Source organism: Mustela nivalis, assembly GCF_964662115.1.
Source record: "Mustela nivalis genome assembly, chromosome: 2".
Taxonomy (NCBI): domain Eukaryota; kingdom Metazoa; phylum Chordata; class Mammalia; order Carnivora; family Mustelidae; genus Mustela; species Mustela nivalis.
The window spans coordinates 87,399,406-87,421,291 of record NC_139021.1 but is presented as its reverse complement, the minus strand read 5'-3'; the positions used below and the strand labels follow the sequence as shown (position 1 = coordinate 87,421,291).

General features: G+C 34.7%; 1 long non-coding RNA gene across 2 annotated transcripts in view; it reads left to right on the top strand.

The window, feature by feature from the left end:
• The window catches only part of LOC309859439, a 98,152-nt gene that overhangs the window by 64,221 nt on the left and 12,045 nt on the right, over positions 1-21,886 (top strand). The window lies entirely within an intron of this gene.

Genomic DNA, 21,886 nt, shown 5'->3' with positions numbered 1-21,886 from the left:
CAAATTTTTACAAACCCTGAAAATAAAGAAGGAGGGAACTTTTTACATTATTTTATAAGTCCAAAAAAGAACTTTCTTAATCAATGCATATTCATATAAACAATTGTGACAAATCAACAATTTGTTAAATACAGGCAATATATTGAACAAATTTTCAAAAGAATGTAAGATAATGATGAATAAGTACATGAAATAACGCAACATCATTAATCATCTGGGTAATATGAATTAAAACCAGACATATGACTTCATACCCATTAAAGTATTTAACATTAGAAAGACCTACAATACTATATATCAGCTAGGATATGGAACATGTACTTTCATACAATGTTAGTGATAGTCTAAAATATTACATTCACTTTGGAAATTGCTTGGCAGATTCTTATAAATCCAAATACACATTTGTATGTTGCTCACAATTCTGCTACTTGTATTTACTAAGACTGGGGGGGAGAACACTTATTCAAGAACAACATAGCACCTGAAATCATAAAAACTTAAAGCAACTGCAATTCCCGCAGACAGGTGAATGAATGAGCATGTAGTTGTATATTCACACATACATATCATAATATCACTCAACAATAAAAATAATTAACTTGAATATATGGTACAATGTATATGAATATCAGAGACATAGTATGACCAAAATAATACAGACATTTAAAAAAGAGTACATGTTGTATAATTCTATTTACATTAAATTCAAAACTGGGCCAGATTTCACCAAAGTGATTGAAATAAGAGTGACTGTGTCTGAGAAGTAACATAATTTGTGAAAGGACATAAGGCTATTTCTGGAGGTAATTAAATATATTTTGATTAGGATGTGGGAACTTGTATATTCATCTGACAAATTTCATTACAGTGTGTAGTTAAGATCTATGAATTTCAGTGGATATAAATTGTTTCTCAATAAAACATAAATATATAATAAACAGGGAAAACCCCTAATACACAATATAGAAAATTAGCAAAGCCAGGAAATGGGTGCTTGAAACTGAAACCAAGAGGAAAGCCCTCATTACCAATATCAAGAAAATGATGCTATCAGTACTACTTTATTTCAGGGGAAATGACTAGATATTAAAACAACTTTTTGTCAATAAATTTAAATTTTTGAATAAAATACAAACTTTGTAGAAAAAACATTATAAAAAGAATTTAGATACACACAGTCAATATACTAAGTGGTTTCCTCGCCCCAAAACTCTCCACTAAGCTGACCATTTTAGTCAAACCCTCCCTCTACATGTGACCCCTGGCAACCACTGATTCATTATTCAGCCATAATTTTGCATTTCCGAGAATGTCATGGTACTGAACACATATACAGACTCTTAGAGTCTTGTTTCTCTCACTTGGCATAATGCACTTGATATTCATCCATGTTGTTTCATGTATCAATATTGGTTTTTGTTTTTATTGCTCGGGAATATTCCATGGATGTACCACAGTTTGTTTCTCCATTTAACACTTGAAGGACATATGAATTATTTCCAGATTTTTGACAGTTATGAACATTTTTGTGGATTTTGTGCAAACATAATTTTTTACTTCCCTTGATCAAACTGTAGGAATATTTCTGTTATATCATTTTTAAATTTTATAAGAAATTACCAAATATTTCTATTTCACGACACTGCCAATTTTTATTCTTTCAGTAATGTATATATGTTTCATTTGCTCCACAGTGTCACCAACAGTTAATATAACTAGTTGAGTAGTGTTATCTAAATTTAGTTTTAATTTGTATTTCCTTAATGACTAATGATGTTGAGCTTCCTTTCATATGCTTATTTGCCCTGTTATATTTCCTTTATAATGTTTTTGCTTAAGTATCTTACCCTGTTTTTGGCTACATTGTTTGTTTTCTTACTATTGACTTGAGAGAATTATTTAACTATGTTGGAAACACATTCTCTGTCAGAGACATGATTTGCAAATTTTTTTCATAGCATGTGTGTGTGGCTTATTTATTTTAAGATTTACTTATTTACTTGAGAAAAAGAGTGTGCACACGGGGGCAGAGGCAGATGGAGAAAGAATCTCCAGAAGATTCCTCACCCACAGAGCATAGAGCCCAACGTAGGGCTCCATCACAGGACCCTGATATCCTGACCTGAGCCCAAATCATCCTGACCTGGATGCTCAACTGACTGACCACTCAGATGCCCCATGTGTGGCTTATTTTTAATCATTATCTTAACAAAATCACAGATCAAAAGTTTTAATTGATTGAGTTTATCAACTTTTCTGTTTTAACGGACTGTGATTTTGGTGTTACATCTAAACTCTTGGTATAATTTAGAGTCACAGATAGATTTTCATGTCTTTTTCCTAAACATATTGTGTAGTTTTCTGTTTTGCATTTGGTTCTATGATTTATTTTCAACTACTTTGTATATACATGTGTGTGTGTCTTTGTGTATGTGACTGATAGGTATTAGAGAGGAATTTTTTTTCTTTTTTGTGTATGATTTTCCAATGTTCCAGAACTATTTTGTCATTGAATTGCCTTTCTTTGAGCCTTTGACAAAAATGTGTTGAATATATTGTTTGGATCCTTTTTTAGACTCTCTGTTATGCTTTACTTATTAAACATCTGTCAATCCTTCTTAAAATACTGAGCTGTCCTGATTATTGTAGCCTTAAGGTGAATCTTGAAATCCAGTATTGTCAACTTTGTTCTTTCACAAAATTGTTTTGACTGTTTTAGTTTCTTCTGCCTTTCCATATAAATTTTACTTTTCATGTCTCAGTAACTGAAGAGGGTGCTGTGCTTTTCATGAAGACTGAATTGAATCAATATATTGATTTGGCAAGCAGCCAAAAAGTATTTAGATTTCCATTCATGAATGTAATATGGTGTTCCTCTTACTTAAATTGTCATAGAGTTCTTTCAGCAGTGTTGCATAGCTCTAAACAATAAAGATATTGCATGTAGTGGGGTGCCTGGGTGGTTCAGTGGCTTGAGCCTCTGCCTTTGGCTCAGGTCATGATCTCGGGGTCCTGGGATCGAGCCCCACATCGGGCTCTCTGCTCAGTGGGGAGCCTTCTTCTCCCTCTCTCTCTGCCTGGCTTTCTGTCTACTTGTGATCTCTCTCTCTGTGTCAAATAAATGAATAAAATCTTAAAAAAAAACTTTCATGTAGTTTATAAGTATTTTGGGTGCTTTTGTAAATGGTGTTTTAAAATAAATTTCTACTTGTATATTACTTCTGTAATAATTTTTGGGTATGTTTCTCGTATCTTGCCAACTTGTTAAACTCATAATTTGGAAACATTTTTTATAGGTCACATGAGATATTCTATGGAATATGTAATATGTAGATAGTCATGTTGTTTGTGAATAAATAGAGTTATACTTGTGCCATTTAAATATTTCACCTTTAATTCTTTGTTTTGCCTTATGGCACTGGCTTGAAATTCAGGTATTATATTGAAAGAAGCATTTAGAGCACATATTCTTGCTCATTTCTGATCTTAGGAGGAGGTATTCAGTCTTATACAATTGAAAATTATTTAATGTGTGTTTTTTTGGAGATTATCTTTTCAGTGTAAGAAAGTTCCCTCTTGGGTATTGAGAGTTTTTACTTCAAATGGTTTTTTTTTTTTTTTTTTTTTCCAAATTTCTCTGTAGCTGTTGAGATGATCATGCAATTTTCCTTATTCACTTTGTTAATATGGTGACCTACATTAATGGATTGTCAAATATAGAACTAGCTTTACATTTCTCCTGAAGTAATCTCCACTTGATTGTTGTATACTTTTAAGACTGGTGTCTGGGTGACACAGTTGGTTGATTGTCAGACTCTTGGTTTCAGCTCAGGTCATGATCTTATGGTCATGAGAACAAGTCCCAGTGGGCTCCAAGCTCAGCACCCAGTCTGGTTGTGATTCTCTCTGCCTCGCCATCTGCCCCTCTTACTCATGTTCTCGCTCTCTCTCTCAAATAAATAAATAAATCTTTAAAAAAGAAAGTGACTATCAATTTCTTGGGTACCTGGATGGCTCAGTTGGTTAAGCATCCAACTTTTTAATTTCAGGTCAGGTCATGATCTTACATTGTGAGATCAAACCCCACATTGGGCTCCATGCCAAGCTTGGAGACTGCTTCAGATTCTCTCTGTCACTCTTCCTCTGCCTCTTCACAATCTCTACCTCTCTTAAAAAATAAATAAATAAAATAAAAAATTAAAAATGACTACTAATTTCTTCGCACTGCAACTTTAGTTATGTCTCATGTCTTTTTAATTCTCTTTTTCTATCTTTATGTTTCATTCCAAGAAAAGAGAACTGGAACCTCTGTGTTGGTAAATACATTGAAGCACTGGGAGAGTAGTGTACCTGGAAAGGGCATGGAAGATTCCTGTTGCTGCCCTCCACATACACATTTTTCCATCTGGCTTTTCCTGAATTATATTCTTTATAATAAGATGGTAAGCTTAGAAAAAGCAAACTGAAGTGAAGACAACTGAGAATGGCTTTCATTAGTTTGAAAAGGAAAGCTCTGGCCTTGTGCAAAACATTGAGGGTTTTTTTGAAAATTTTAGAGAAACTAAGTGTAGAAGTTAACTTCACAAAGTCTCTTCTTGGTACAGCAGCTGATGATATAAAAGAGTATAAAGGATTGAGCTACCAGACGGAACCAGATTTCTGAGACCTAAATGAAAAGGCACAAACAATAATCAATAAGATTATAGTTGATAACAATGATGGAGTGATGTTTCTGCAGAAAAGGACATAAATAGTACAATAAAAGAACTTTTTGATATACTGAATAATGTCTTTAGGAAATATCAAAACAGAACCATAGGGAATTTGAACAAAAAAAGGAAAAAATAATAAAGAACAACAACAAAAAAATATCAGTAATATCCTGAAAAATTTGTTTTTAAAACTGGCGAAGCAATAAAATTTTCAAAAAGTGCCTATTAACTACTTCATTAAACAAACTCAATGCTTCAGGTCTTCAAAACTGTGACCTGAAACTTATGTTAATAGATGTAGTTCTGGGGCGCCTGGGTGGCTCAGTGGGTTAAAGCCTCTGCCTTCGGCTCAGGTCATGATCCCAGGGTCCTGGGATCGAGCCCTGCATCGGGCTCTCTGCTTGGCAGGGAGCCTGCTTCCTCCTCTCTCTCTCTGCCTGCCTCTCTGCCTACTTGTGATCTCTGTCTATCAAATAAATAAATAAAATCTTTAAAAAAAATAGTTGTAGTTCTCAGTGGTAGTAGTGAGCTGCCTTTATCTGTAAATTTTAATGTTTGGCTCTAAAAATGATTAATCCTTTCTGACTCTAAAAATGATTAGTCCTTTCTGATGGAATCCAGAATTTTGAATGGGAGTATTTCCCTTTTATGTCACATCATAATCTCACACTGAAAATTTTGCCTTATTTTTACTATTATCATTCTTTTTAAAAAATATTTTATTTATTTATTAGAAAGAGCACAACCAGGGGGAGCTGCAGGCAGAGGGAGAAGCAGTCTCCCCCGCTGAGCAAGGAGCCAGATGTGGTATTCAATCCTAGGACCCTGGGATTATGAACTGAGCCTAAGGCAGATTCTTAACTGACTGAAATACCTTGGTGTCCCCTATTATCATTCTTTTAAGAATTATAGGCTAAAAGAATCTACACTTTAATGTGTCATTATATAATATTTTTTAAAAGAATTGGAAATATTGGTGTTTTGTTCTGACCTTTTAACTTGAGCACAAGTTAAAGATTATGTATTTAACAATAGTTGGTAATATTCAATAAATAAACTCCATTTGTTTAAAAAAGATAACCTATTAAAACTGGAAAAGAATAACAAGAAAATCTGTCTACTACTAATGTACTAATTCCCCCCCCACCCCCGGGATACCTGAGTGTCTCAGCCAGTTAAGCATCTGCTTTCAGCTCAGGTCATGATCACAGGATCCTGGGATTCCAGGATCAGCTCAGAGGGGAGCCTGCTTCTCCCTTTGGTGCCACTCCCCTGGCTTGTGCACTGTTTTTCTGTCTCTGACAAATGCATATATTGGAGTTCGCCTTTAACACCCAAATTTGGGGAGTCAGGAATGAATTCTTGAGGAAGTTATAGATACCCTGAAGCCTGAGGATAAGTAAAATGTAATCTGTTAAAGAAGGTGTAAAAAAAAAAAAATAGAAATACTATTCTTATTGACAGGAAGATTACTGACAGAGTTACAGTTTATTTTGCCAAAACAAAGAAATCCTGAGTGTCTTTAAAAAGTTTAACTAATGTTCATTTCTTTCTGTAATTAGAGTTCAGAGGTAGTTACATGGCCCACAGCAGATAGGCAGCTCTAATACATGAAATTCTTTTCATCTTTTCCTTTATGATTTTTTTTGGGATATTTGCCTTGTTGGGATCCAAGATGGGCTAGATTCACATCCAGGTGGAAAAAAAGAAAATTTTCAGACTAACTGACTTGTATTTAAATTGGACATAAATTAGAAGCTATAAAAATTCTTCTTTAAAAATTCTTCTTTAATACATTTCAGTATTAAAAAAACTGGTGCACATAAGTAATTTTATTTATTATATAAGATAATTTATATGGGAAAAACTTTGAAAGCATGATGAATAAAACAAAACAAAACTGGAAGGATTTGTCAATATAGTCTATAAAATGTGCTTGTCCATTTTTTCCTCAGAAAAGGTTAAAAAAATAGAAATCCATTGAAGCTACTTTTTTTCTTCTTTAATGTACTTTTTTCTTTTTTTTTTTTCCCCTAACCATCATCTCTGATAATAAATGTTTGGCATGAAGATTTAAACCAAGAGCATATAGCATTTTTATTCAAGACTCTGTGATTTATTTTCTAAGACTAAGAATGGAAAAGAAGTTAACTTAATCAAATTAAGGTTGTAGAGACAATGAAATTAAAATATATTTAATTTGTGTTTACAAATGCTTAATACTGCTAACATATGCTAGTCTAGTTGTTAATTAAATTTTGGCATATGCATTAAAATTATATAAAGAACAACCTGATTTTGTTGATATTTAAGAAAAAATGGAAATGAGCACTTAATGCAAAGTGCTTGTCAAGAGGTATTTAATTTTAAATTGTGAGTACAAACATATATGCTTAGTAGAAATATCAACTCTCTTTTCATTATTTCTGTTTACTGATGAACTTTGTGTTTATCTTTGTGATTTTAACCCTTTAAAGGAATATCTGTTACTTGAATCCCATGTGAAGATATCTTGTCAATCAAATTATGTGAAGTGAAAGACAACCTCCACTCCTGTACTACCCAGTCACTATGCCCATCCATCATAGCTTCTATATTCCATTATAGGCTTTGCCCCCTTTTTAAGTATATATGTTCAGCTCCTCTAATAATATCCTTGCAGACTATAAAATTGTCATATTAATTTCTTCTCCTACAGACTACTTTAAAGTATCCCTTTACACAAATTTTGCAAAGTTTCTTGAAAGTCACCATGAGATTTGCCTTATTTTTCTTAGTTTTACCAATCCAAAGTGCCCTTGTCATTACTGTAATCCATGCTGACAAAAACAAATGTATTTCTAATTGCCTGGTGTCAGCCGCTGGAATTAAAATTATATGGTATAGAATGAGCTAAGTGGCCACTTTATATCTGCCCTTGGTTTTAAATGTCTTTAATAGTTATGAACTGCCCCATTTATGCTGAGCTATTTTCCCTTCTGGATTTGCCAATCCCAGGAATAACAGGTAATGTTCAGGGAAGGGAATTAGAGAAACTACTGTAATGGTGGAAATAATGAGTGACCTTACCTATTTGCATTCTGCAAGCATTTAGTTTCTTTGTAGAACTAAGAACACATAATGACTCTGAAAATGAAGAATTTGATTTCGGAAAGTAAATACTTCTGGCAAATAAAATGTTTAATTTCAACTGAGCAGATATTTATTGAACCTATATTACCATGGATCCAATTATTAAATGATCTCTTCTGCAACTGAAAGAGAACACTAAAACTGAAAGAGGACACTGCTAGTTTAACATGTCGTCTATTCTAAATGCACACTTTACTGACATTTGTTTGCTATCAGCACATATCTACTAATTTTGCAATTTTTAAGTTTTAGTGTTATAAATTTTCAATACTTAAGAGTAGATCACCTTTGCAAAGTTTGGCATTACTGAATTAAAGACCAAAATATGAAAGAATAAAAACTTAATAATGAAAAGAAGCATTTTTTTTTTCCCTAGGGAGACTTTTCTCCTAGGATATGTAGATTTTTTCCAATATGCTGATAATTAAATTCTAAAAAATTAATTCAACTGCTAATAAAGAAGCCTTACATTATGTTTATTTAGAACAAAGTTTTTATACATTTACATGTTTTAATAAAATAACATATTACATAGGATTATCTGAGTCCTTATAATTGTTTTTAAAAGCATTCTTGAATTCCATAAAAATTTAAAGACAGACACTACATATCTCTGAGAGGCTAATCAATATCTAGGGAGCTCAGCATATGAAGCTATGATGAAATGCTGCTAAATTTGGTTTCCTGCCATGCAAAATGCATATGCCTCTGATTTATTCAAGGGAATAATGCAGCAAATTTTGGTGAATCTGAGATTGTGATTGATGCATTAAAGTATCAGAGCAGAATGAGGAAACCAGGCCCAACTTTAATTACTTCACGGAAGCAGCTGTTCACCTGTTATAGGGCATGAGTGTCACTGGCATCATCTCCGTCCTCATCCCACAGATATGGACATAATGTCTCTAGTTGATAGAGCACAGCTGTTTTGTGGGCTATGCATCCCTAACGGAGCCAGTAAGCTGCCTGCTGCTGTAGAACTATTGTGTCTGCCAGGCTGCCCTCAAGCACTCTCACAGGGGAACAGTTATATTCACTTTATGGCAAGTATATTTGCATATCTATCCCAGGAGTCCAGTAGCTGAAGAATGCCTTTCAGAAGTCATTTTCCTCTCTACTTGGGTTTACTAGAAGACAGAATGAAAAACATCTGGGTGGTCAGTTTATAAATGATCTTTATTCATCCAGAAATTTCTTTTTCTGAGATTATAAATGATTATGTATAGACCAAAGTAACTTCTAAAAATCAATAAAATTATTAGAAAAAAAACAGAAAATATTTTTTGTTGCCATATTGGGACATGAGTAGTCTTGTCTGGAAAAATATATATATGTAACCATAAAGTAAAACTAAGACAAATACAGATACTAATAACTATAGGTGCTTATAAAGTGAAAGTTGCATTAGCTAAAGTTTAAAATAGAAACAAGAGAAAAGGAGAAAATATTTGCAAGTCATAAGATAGATGCGGAGTTTAGTGTTCTTAATATGCAAAGACTAGATTAGGAAGAATATTAACAATCCAACTGATATCTAGATAAATGACATGAACACATGGCCATAGTATTTTACACACTCTCTACCATTACCTAGAGGCTATTTCCCTACTTTTGCATCTTGTCTGGCTTTGTGACTTGCTTTGACTATAGGTCACATGACACAGGTTCCAGAAGGCATTAGAGCAGCTCTTCAACTACTCTGATTAGCTTTTCTACTTTTGGAACAAAAGCAATTTGTAACGTATCTCAGACTCATCTAGGCAAGTGAAAGGTGTGGGGCAGAGCCATTGCCATCCCCTCGCTGACATCATGCCAACCTCTGGACATGTACTGTAAGGGCATAATAGACCAAACAACCCCTGGCAAGCCTCCAGAGGACGACACCCTTATAAGAGTGACCATTGTTTTATACAAAACTAATTCTTATTGGGTATGACCAAATGAAAATAAACAGTAAACCCAAGGTGTTATACAGCTCCACCAGTAATTAAGGAAATCCAAATATAAAAGTATTACAAAGGAGAAATAATTCTTTTTTCATTAGACTGAGAGACATTATTTATTTTTTCTTTTTTAAAAGATTTTTATTGATTTATTCTGAAAGACATTATTTAAAATTTCAAAATATCTAGTGCCAGCAAATATGTGGGAAATGGGTGCATGTACAATTACCTGGAGTGTAAATCAGTGTAAACTTGTTGAATCTAATTTTGACGTCCAACTAACTGCTACCATTCTTTTCTATAGAAATCATGACACAAATGGATAAAAGTTTTTGAAAAATTCTCATTGCAGCTTAGGAATGAAACAAAAAGAAACATTAGATTTAACTGTAACTGGCAGAACACCAAAGTAAAGAGAACTTATAAAAAATGGTGTATTTCTTTATCATGTAAAATAAATCCAGAAGGTCCAAAACTGATAGGGCAGTATGGTGATCATTAAAGGACCAAACTCCTCCTGTCTTTCTATCACAATGTCTTCAATATGAGACTTAAAACCTTATGGTACAAGGTATATGGTGCATTCATAAAATAGAATGTTATTTTCTATGAATAATAGTATTAGTGAATAAACTTGATCCACCTATATGGACTGTCCAGGAAAGATGTTCTAGAGATATTTCTAGGAACTAAAGACAAATTGAAAGAACAATGTGTACATTTATATAGATTGATAAAGATAGAACTAGATATGTCTTTAGAAATCTTGATGAAATTATAGCCACATAAAAAGCAAAATACTGTTCATGTTTTTATTGTGGTAAATCATACACTTCACTATTTTTAACTATTTTACAGTGTACAATTTGGTGGCACTTAATACATTCATAGTGTTGCATGATGATCATCATTATCCATTTCCAAAGCATTTTAACATTGCCCCCAGAATTCCATACTCTAGTGGTCATGCACTTATTCCTTCCCTCTCTTCTCCCCAAAGTCCCTGGCAACCACTAATCTGATTTCTGTCAAAATGAATTTGCTTATTATGGATACTTCATATAAATATAATCATATAATATGTGTTTTTTGTGTTTGCTTCCTTTTACTAAGCATAATGTTCACAAGGTTTATCCACTTGTTGTATTTATCAGAATCTTTTTTATAGCTGAGTAATATTTCATTGTACAGTTGTTCTACATTACACTTATCTATCAGTTGATGGACAATTTAGATTGTTTTTTCCTCTGCCACTGTGATTAATTTCTTTACCAACATTCTTGTACAATTTTAGTTTGAAGACGTGTCTTGAATTATTTTTGTATATATAATTAGGTGTGGAATTGCTGATATGTTAATTCTATGTTTAACTTATTTAGGAATTGCAGAAGTATTTTCCACTGTGCTGCACAACTTTACCTTCCAATTAGCAACATAAAATGTTTCCAATTTCCACACAGCCTTGCCAATGCTTGTTATTTTCCATTAAAAAACAAACAAAACAAAAACACAGCCACCTTGGAGAGTGTCAGTTGGAATCTCACTGTGCTCTGATTTATGGTTTATTAATGACTAATAACATTGAACATATTTTCATTGTTGGTTATTTGCTTATCTTCTTTGGAGAAATATCTGATCAAGTATTTTGCTCATTACCTGCTTGTTTGCCTTTTTATTTTTAAGCTGTAAGGGTTCCTAATATATTCTGACTAATAGACCTTTACCAGATATGTAATTCGCAAACATTTCCTTTGTTCTGCGGATTGTCTTTTCATTCTCTTTGATGTGCAACAGTTTTTAATTTTGATGAAGTCTAATTTATCTTTTCCAAAAATTATGACTTTTTCTTTTAGTGTTATATCTGAAAAAACACTTTCAGATCCAAGGCAATAAAGATTTAATCCATGTTTTCCACAAGACTTTTAAAGCTTTAGTTTTTGTGCTTATGTCTTTAATTTTGTGTTAACTTTTCTTTAAAGAGTGAGGTAAAGATTCAACTTCATCCTTTTGCATGTGACTATCTAGTTGTTCCAATACCATTTCCTGATGAGATTATTTCTTTCCCATTGAATGATCTCAACACCTTTGTCAAAAGTCGATTGACCTTAAATGCATGGGTTTATTTCTGGATTCTCAATTCTATTCCAGTGATCTCCAGGCCTATCCTTATATCAATACCACATTGTCTTGAGTACTGTTATTTTTGTAAAAAATTATGAAATAGAAATATGTGTCCTCCAGCATTTTTCTTCTTTTTGAGATTCTTTTCACTATTCAGAGTGCTTGATATTCCATATAAATTTTAGTATCAAATTTTCCATTTCTGTAAAAAAGACTTTTGAAATTTTCATAGGAATTACATTAAACCAGAAATGGCTTTGAGGAATATTACCATCTTAATAATATTAAATCTAATCCAAGAACATAAAATATTGTTCCATTATCTTCTTTAATCTCTTTCAGCAGTATTTTGTAGTTTGCAGTGTGCAAGTTTCATACTGTCTTGCATAAATTTATTCTTGAATGATTGTGTTCTTTTTAATATGATAATATGAGTTGTTTTCTTAATTTCCATTTTTTGTTTATAAAAGAACATTTAAATATAGTTGCCAGTGGGTTGGACAAGGAAGCTCAGAAGTGGAGAAATATTTTACTTCTTACTTCATATAGCAAAACAGAAAATAGAATTGTATTTTTTTCACTCTCTCTCTCTTTTTTGCTTTGTCTTCTGTGATTTTACTTTTCATACAAAATTTTTAAAAGAAAGAAATTGCACACATATAAGCTTTACTATCATAAAAATGTCTCAAGATGACTGTCAAGGATTCTTGTATCTCTGCTGTAATTAAGACATAGGACCAATTTTCAAGCCCAAATCTGCTTTGCTGCTTCTTTTTCTTCACAACAAACCCCAGAGACCCAGTCAGCTTTTCTCTTATTTTAGTAATTACAGCCTCAGAGTCCACATATTGGGATCCATCTTTCTCTCTTTTTCTTCACAAATTTGGCCTTTGATTATAATTACTCAGAGAAGCAGTTAAGATTTTAACTCCTATTTTAAAAAAGAAAACATTTTCTTAGATGGTTCTAACTCATAGGTGGGTGCTTCGAAATTTAGAGGAAAAAAATGCTCATGGAAAAGGAAAAATCTGAATGGTTTAAAGTATAAGTGGGAAACAGTTAATGGAAAGCATTTAACATTACATTGCCACTGATAATAAATCAGAATAGAATCGGGAAATAAAAAGAAAACATTTGATGTTGTTTTTGCCTCCTATCATCTGCACTTTCCAGAAACTGTTCTCATTTCCCCTGTGATGAAGTGTAATTTTCAGGATTCATCACTTTGAGAAGTCTTTAATCACATAACTGCTGCCAAATCATCATCCTCATCTCCTCCCCACCTCCCCCTCCTCCTCTCCTCTCCCCCTCCCCCTCTTCCTCCTCCCTCCTCCTTCTTCTTTATCATTTCTGAAATATTTTATTTTTACTTATTTATTTGAGAGAGAGCGAGAGAGAACATGAGAGGGGAAAGGCCAGAGGGAGAAGAAGGCTCTGATAGAAAGGCAGTTGATTAAGCACCCGAGCCACCCAGGCACCCAGCAGCCAAATCTTCCTATGTTAAGTAGGGTTCTGTTCTAGAAGAAATTCTCTCTCTAATCTGATTGTATTTTCCCTTTCATTATTTTTAAACATTTTAAAAAGAAATCCCTATTTTTCTTTTAAAGTTCTTTTTTTTTTTTTTAAAGATTTTATCTATTTATTTGAGAAGAGGTGGGAGGGGCATTGGGAGAGGGAGTGAGAATCCAAAACAGATTCTATACTGAGTATGGATGCTGATGGATCTCATGGCCTTGAGATCAAGACCTGGGCAGAAATCAGGAGTCAGTTGCTTAACTGAGTGAGCCACCCAGATACCCCTCTTTTAAAATTCTTTTTTTTTTTTTCCCACCTCCAGGTTTATGATTGAAACAAAACAAAACATCTCTTTTAATCATTTAAAGACTTATTTATTTTTCTTCTCTTTCTCCTTTTAAGAACTTTGAAGTTTACTATCTTGATTGCCAGGTAGAGAGAATACAGGCAGCAGTGATTGCACTAGATTTGTACGGCAATTTGAGAGGGATTTTGGAGACTGTGGTCAATGACAAAGTTATTCCAGTAGCAAAATGAGACACAAAGAAATTCTCTGGCTACCTGGAACAATCAATATTCTCCTTGAGTAAGAATTTTTTAACCTGCTTAACCCACCAGATTTGTAATTGTCGTAGTTCAGTGGTATGTGCGTGTCAGAGTAAAAGATAGTTCACTGAGCTTTCAAAAATATAAAATATGCTGTGAAGTGTGTAAACCTGGTGATTCACAGACCTGTACCCCTGGGGATAAAAATATATGTTTATAAAAAATAAAAAATTAATGAAGGCAGCAAGGAAGCTTGCCCCTTCATTGTTTTACTGTAAAAAATAAATAAATAAAATAAAATAAAATAAATGTCATTAGTCATCATCATAAAAATGTACACTTCAAGTGTGATTTGTGTAAGGTTTATATTTTCAATTTTTTTTTTCTTTTCTTTTAGCAGGTCAGGGGAAGAAGAGCAGAGGGGGAAGAAGAGAAAGAATCTTTTTTTTTTTTAAGATTTTATTTATTCATTTGACAGACAAAAATCACAAGTAGGCAGAGAGGCAGGCAAAGAGAAAGAAGGGAAGCAGACTGCCTGCTGAGCAGAGAGCCCAAAGCTGGGCTTCATCACAGGACCCTGAGATCATGACCTGACCAGAGGCAGAGGCTTTAACCCACTGAGCCACCCAGGTGCCCCAAAGAGAGGGAATCTTAAGCAGATTCCATGCAGCCTGATGTGGAACTCAGTATCATGACACTCAGCTCATGACCTGAGCCAAAATCAAAAGTTGGACACTTCACTGAATGAGCCGCCCAGGTTCCTCTTTCAATGTGTTTCTTTAAAAAGGATTTATTATTAGCTCTATTACCTACCCATCTCTCTAGAAACAGTCTGCCTTACATCATTAATTCACATTCTATTCATCTTCTGTCTTGGAAGTTTCTGTGTAGTTTCATTTTATTTCAAAGATTTATAAATTATTTTCTTTTGTGAACCTGAGTTTGATTTAAACAAACAAACAAACAAACAAACCAGTATTTCTGAAGTATGGAAAAAGGTTTTCCTGTAATAGAAAATTCAAAGGAATTTTTTGTTCAATTATGAGCACACATACAAGAGTCAAGGTATTCCTTATGGATTCTGTGGCTTGATTAGTTATAAACAAAAGTAGACCTTAAGTACTTCTGAAGAGGTGTAAGAGAGTCTATTCATGCTGTGACATTGACCTCTAGCCCTCCCCATGACATTGAATGTGTTCAGAAAGATAGAAAAACATTTAGTGGCTCCTGTCAGATCCATAGGGTATTGACTCAATATAAAGTCAATCTACAGCTCCCAAATAATATTGCTGCAATCAGATAATAGAAATGGGTTCAACAGAGAATTTAAAACTGACTCTTCAAAGGATTATATCTATTTTGAAAACTAATCAGATAAATATCACCTGAGATATATTAGCTGTGTATTTTACACAGTTTGAGCTTCTTGGAGTTAGGCAGTATTTTCTGGATATCTATAAAAAGTATTATCTGTATAGCTGTAAAATGAGAGGCTTGGACTCAATTACATACAAAATTCCTTATAGCTCTAAATGTCTCTTAAAATATGCACCTCATTTATTCAGGAAGAGTTTTTTTACCTCTCTACTAATTCAGAAATCAGATTACTTAACTCAAATGAAATGATTTAAAAGTAGTAGTATCAAATCCATTACAAGAATAAAAGAGGATATTATCTCTAAAATGAAAGATATAATTGAGGTATCATTAAGCTAAGAATACATATTTATACATTCAGGTAAGCATCCATTTATTCAATTATTTACTACTTATCTACCACATGTCACCAACTGTGTTAACTGTTGGAGATTTCAAATGAATCAAATGAACATGAGTTTTGTACCTTGAGAACACACTGAAATATTCCAATTCAGTTTTCTTATTTTTTAATAAAATTGTTACAGTGATAACTGAGACATGATCATGATGCATGCCTATATGGAAAATAGGATTTTCAGTAAAACCAAGTGTCCAACAGAAGGAAACAAGATGGATTATCTAAAATATTTTCTTTTTTGTGTTTATAAGATGTTTGATTAAAGTATTAATAATACTCCATCATAAATACAAACTCTTTTCAAGTTTATTTTTGTCAACTGGCAAGGGAGGCCTTCAGATTGTATTTTTTAGGCCTTCATTTCTCCTTCCCATTTGAAGGATAATTTTCTGAATATTAACTTCTGGGTTGATTTTTTTTCCCTACATTTCAATCTGATGACTTGATAAGCTAAGTCCACTCCAAATTCTTACCCTTCTTATTTCAATTTTTTTTTCTCTTTCTCTCTTTATTCCACTTTCCTCTTTCCAGTTGCATATATTTTATACCTTTTGAAATTGAGTTCAAAAATGTTTGAAGACAATAATTAACGCAGCTTTCTTTTGAGGCTAATTGGCATGAAAGATGGTTCTCCATCCCTTCACTTTCAGTGTGGATGTATCTGTAGGTTCCAATGGGTCTCCTGTAGACAGCATGTGGATGAGTCCTGTCAGGTTATCCCGTCTGCAACCCTGTGCCATTTTATGAGAGCGCTTAGGCTGTTAACATCGAAAATTAAGTTTTTATTGACATGTTGCCTGAGAAGTCCTTGTTTCTACAGATTCTCTTTGTAAATTACTGTTCTATGTCACTCTGGGGTTCTTTTTTCTTTTATAGAAACCCTCCCTCCTTAATATTTCTTGTAGTGCCAGCTTGTGGTCACATACTCTTAAACCTTGCTGGTCTTGGAAGTTCTTTATTTCTCCATCCATTTTAAATGTCAGCCTTGCTGGATAAAGTATTCTTGGATGCATGTTCTTCTCATTTAGTGCCCTAAGCATGTCTTACCAGCCCTTTCTGGCTTGCCAGGTTTCTGAGAACAGGTCTGAAATTATTCTGATGGACCTTCCTCTGTATGTAAGGAATCTCTTCCCCCTGGCTGCCCTTAGGACCTCTTGTCTAAAATTATGATTCATGAATTTCACAGTTAAGTGTCTGGAGGTCTTTCTAGATTTGTTAACCTTTGGGGGTTTGCCTCTAGCACACAAATACTTGTTCCATTCCCCAGAGTGGGAAAATAAATGGTGCTGAGAAAATTGGACAGCTATATATATAGAACAATGAAACTCAACCATTCTCTTATGCCATACACAAAGATAAACTCGAAATGGATAAAAGACCTCAACATGAGGCAGGAATCTATCAAAATCCTAGAGGAGAATATAGGCAGTAACCTCTTTGACATCTGGCACAGCAACTTTTTTCAAGACATGTCCCCAAAGGCAAAGGAAACAAAAGTGAAAATGAAGTTTTGGGACTTTAAGATCAAAAGCTTCTGCACAGGAAAAGGAACAGTCAACAAAACAAAGAGGAAACCCACAGAATGGGAGAAGATATTTGCAAATGCCACTATAGATGAAGGGCAGATATCCAAGATCTATAAAGAACTCCTCAAACTCAACACCCCAAAAAGAGGTAATCATGTCAAAAAATGGGCAGAAGCCATCAACAGACACTTCTCCAAAGAAGACATACAAATGGCTAATAGACACATGAAAAAATGTTCATCATCATTAGCCATCAGGGAGATTCAAATCAAAACTATGTTGAAAACAAAAACAAAAACAAAAACAAAAAACCACACTGAGATACTACCTTACAGAGTTAAAAAGGCCAAAATTAACATGACAGTAAACAACAAGTGCTGGAGAGGATGTGGAGAAAGGAGGACCCTTTTATACTGTTGGTGGGAATGCAAATTGGTGCAGCCACTTTGGAAAACAGTGTGGAGATTCCTTAAGAAATTAAAACTAGAACTACCCTATGACCCTGCAATTGCACTCCTGGGTATTTACCCCAAAGATACAGATGTAGTGAAAAGAAGGATCATCTGTACCCCAATCTTCATAGCAGCAATGGCCACAGTCGCCAAACTGTGGAGAGAGCCAAGATGCCCTTCAGCAGATGAATGGATAAAGAAGATATGCTTCATATATACAATGGAATATTATGCCTCCATCAGAAAGGATGAATATTCAACTTTTATATCAACATGGACGGGACTGGAGGAGATTATGCTGAGTGAAATAAGTCAAGCAGAGAAAGTCAATTGTCGTATGGTTTCACTTACTTGTGGAGGATAAGGAATAACATGGAGGACGTTAGGAGAAGGAAAGGAAAAGTGAATTCAGGGAAATTGGAGAGGAAGATAAAACATGAGAGATTGTGGACTCTGAGAAACATTCTACGGGGTTTTGGAAGGGAGGAGGTTGGGGGGACAGGTGAGCCTGGTGGTGGGTATGAAGGAGGGCATGTATTGCATGGAGAACTGGGTGTGATGCATAAATAATGAAACTTGGAACACTGAAAAACAATCTGAGGGTTTTGGAGGGGCAGGGAGTGAAGCTTGGGTGAGCCTGGTGGTGGGTATTATAGAGGGCACATATTGCATGGAGCACTGGGTATGGTGCATAAACAATGAATTCTGGAACACTGAAAAGAAATTTTAAAAAATGAATAAAAATTTTAAAAAGGAAACTTGGAAGACTGAAAAAATAGAATAAAAATTTTAAAAAATGTTCAGTTCTGAATTCCTATTTTATCTGTTTGCATTTCAGTTAAGGAAGCCTACTAAGATATCTTCTAAGTTCACTGAATCTTTCCTTGGATTCTTCTATTCTGTTGATGAGTCCATCAAAAGCATTTTAATTTCTGTAGAGTGCTTTTTATTTTTAACATTTTCTTTTCATTCATTCTGAAAGTTTCTATCTCTTTGCTTTCACTACTTCTCCATTCTTGCATATTGTCTGTCTTTTTCCTCATTAGAGCTCTTAGGGTATTAATTATATATATATATATATATATATATATATATATATATATGCTTTTTAAAAATTTAAATTCAACTAATTAACATATAATGTATTATTCATTTCAGAAATAGAAGTGAGTGATTCATCACTCTTATATAATAGGCATGCTTATTGCATCGTGTGCCCTCCTTAATGTCCATCACTGTTACACCATCCTTCCACCATTATCCCCTCCAGCAACCCTGTTTATTTCCTAAGATTAAGAGTCTCCTGTACTTTTTCTCCCTCTCCGATTTTATCTTGTTTTATTTTTTCCTCTCTTCTCCTCTGATCCTGTTTTGTTTCTTAAATTCCATGTATGAGTGAGATCATATAATAATTGTCTTTCTCTGATTGACTTATTTTGCCTAGCATAATACCCTCTAGTGCCAGCCCTTTGTTGCAAATGGCAAGATTTCACTTTTTTGATAGCTGAGTAGTATTCTGTTGAATACATATACCACATAATATTTATCCATTCATCTGTTGATGGATATGAGGGCTTTTTCCATAGTTTGGTTATTGTGACATTACTGCTATAAATACTGGGGTGCAGGGGCCCCTTTGGATTAATACATTTGTACCTTTGCATAAATATCAGATAGTGTAATTACTGGGCCAACTTTCTGAGGAACCTCCATACTGTTTTCTAGAATGGCAGCACCAGCTTGCATTTACACCAACAATGTAAGAGAGTACCCCTTCATATATACTTTTTTAATTCACTGTGTAACTGTTTCAAAACCCATATCATATTTGAATCTAGTTCTGATTCTTCCTTTGTCTACTCTGTCTTCTCCTCTTGCCTTTTAGCATGCTTTGTAAATTTTGCTCAAAGACAGACATGATTTTGGAGCAATGGTAACTGAGATGAATAGGCCTTTAGCGTGAGGATTTATTTTATTCTGCATGGAGGTTGGAATGTGTTTAATCCTTATTGTGGCTGTTAAGTACCCAAGGTTTCAAATTCCCCTCCTGTCCTTGGCTTTGTTTTCCTTGTTCTCTTTAGGTCTCTCTAAGAGTCCTTCTGAACTAGTCTGTGTCATGGAGTTTTTCAGTTATATTCATTGTTATTCTACTGAATCCCTCTTCATGTGGTGTTAAGGTATACAAGGAAGCACTGTATAATTTTACCATTAAATCTAGTCTTTTAGAGGTGTGTGTTCCTGGTCTTTGACATTTTCAAGTGCTCTCTACCTTCTCCCAGTCTTTAAATAAGACAGGAAGACTAGAAGATATTGGAGTCAGAAAAATGTTGTCCCCCAGATGGCAAACAACTCTGTTAAAATCTTTGCCCCTGGAAAGTAGACTTTTGCTATAGAGCATCCTCTGGCTGCCTATTACAAAGCTTATTCTTCCCTCTTCCTGCCAGAGCCATATTTTTTTGATGTTCACTACAAAAATCTAGTGGGTTTCCAGAAGGAAAATATACAAACTATAGGGACAATAGTTAAGACTACAGTTCCCAAGTGTTTCTCACTCTCAAACTAGTCACACTTAGCCTCCAGAACCTTATCAAATTTATCATTTAAATATCTCTGCCAGTTTACGGCTCTGGTGGCTTCCCTTCCAGATAAGCAGGTCTTGTCTGTGATGCTGTAGATCCATCTATTTGATTCCAGGGTGGTTGTTTTGGGGGCTTCAGTACTCTAATGAATCCAGAGTAATCAATTATCAGATTTTTCAAGCATTGTGTTCTTATAAGATTGGAAGCAATAATTTCCAAGATCTTTATATGGTAAAGCTGAACCCAGAAGTTTCATATATAATACATAAAATAAGTACCACACCAAAGGAACTTTCCAAGTAATGGGTTGAAAAAAATGAATCATCAATGAGTACTGTCAGTTGGCTCCATTTTATTTTCCAAAACCTATTTTTCTTTTACATTACTTTCTCAAATTAAAATAAATCTTTCTATTTCGACAATTATGTTTGAAATAACTCATGTTATAAATAAGTGTGCACTGGGGGAGGAGTCAAGATGGCGGAGAAGTAGCAGGCTGAGACTACTTCAGCTAGCCGGAGATCAGCTAGATAGCTTATCTAAAGGTTGCAAACACCTGAAAATCCATCGGCAGATCGAAGAGAAGAAGAACAGCAATTCTGGAAACAGAGAAACAACCACTTTCTGAAAGGTAGGACCGGTGGAGAAGTGAATCCAAAGCGATGGGAAGATAGACCCCGGGGGGAGGGGCCGGCTCCCGACAAGCCGCGGAGCAACGGCGCACAAAATCAGGACTTTTAAAAGTCTGTTCCGCTGAGGGACATCGCTCCAGAGGCTAAACCGGGGCGAAGCCCACGCGGGGTCAGCGTGGCCTCAGGTCCCGCAGGGTCACAGAAGGATAGGGGGTGTCTGAGTGTCGCAGAGCTTGCGGGTATTGGAATGGGAAAACCGGCTACAGAGACAGAGCCGACAGTAAGCTCACAGCTCGGTGTTACCTTCAACCGGTCACAGGCTCGGTGAGCTCGGAGCGTGGCCGGAGGTCAGGCAGACGGGAGTAACTGGGCGCTGTTCTCTGAGGGCGCACTAAGGAGTGGGGCCCTGGGCTCTCGGCTCCTCCGGGCCAGAGACCAGGAGGCCGACATTTGTATTACCGTCCTCCGGAACTCTACGGAAAGCGCTCAGGGAACAAAAGCTCCTGAAAGCAAACCCCAGCGGATTACTCACCCCGGCCCCTGGTAAGGGCGGTGCAATTCCGCCTGGGTCAAAGACACTTGAGAATCACTACAACAGGCCCCTCACCCAGAAGATCAACAAGAAATCCAGCCGAGACCAAGTTCACCTACCAAGGAATGCGTTTTAAATACCAAGGAGAGCCGTAGAATTCCAGAGGAGGAGAGCAAAGCACGGAACTCATGGCTTTTTCCCTGTGATTTTTTTTAGTCTTGCAGTTAATTTAATTTTTTTCTTTTTCATTTTTTGTTTTTCTTCTCGCCTTCTGGTTAAATTTTTTTTTAACTTTTACCTTTTAATTTTTTAATGTATTTTAACTAGTTTATCTAATATATATATCTTCTTTTTTATATTTTTCTTATTGTTTTCTTATTTTTAATTCTTTTCTTTTCTTTTTTATTCTTTTTCCT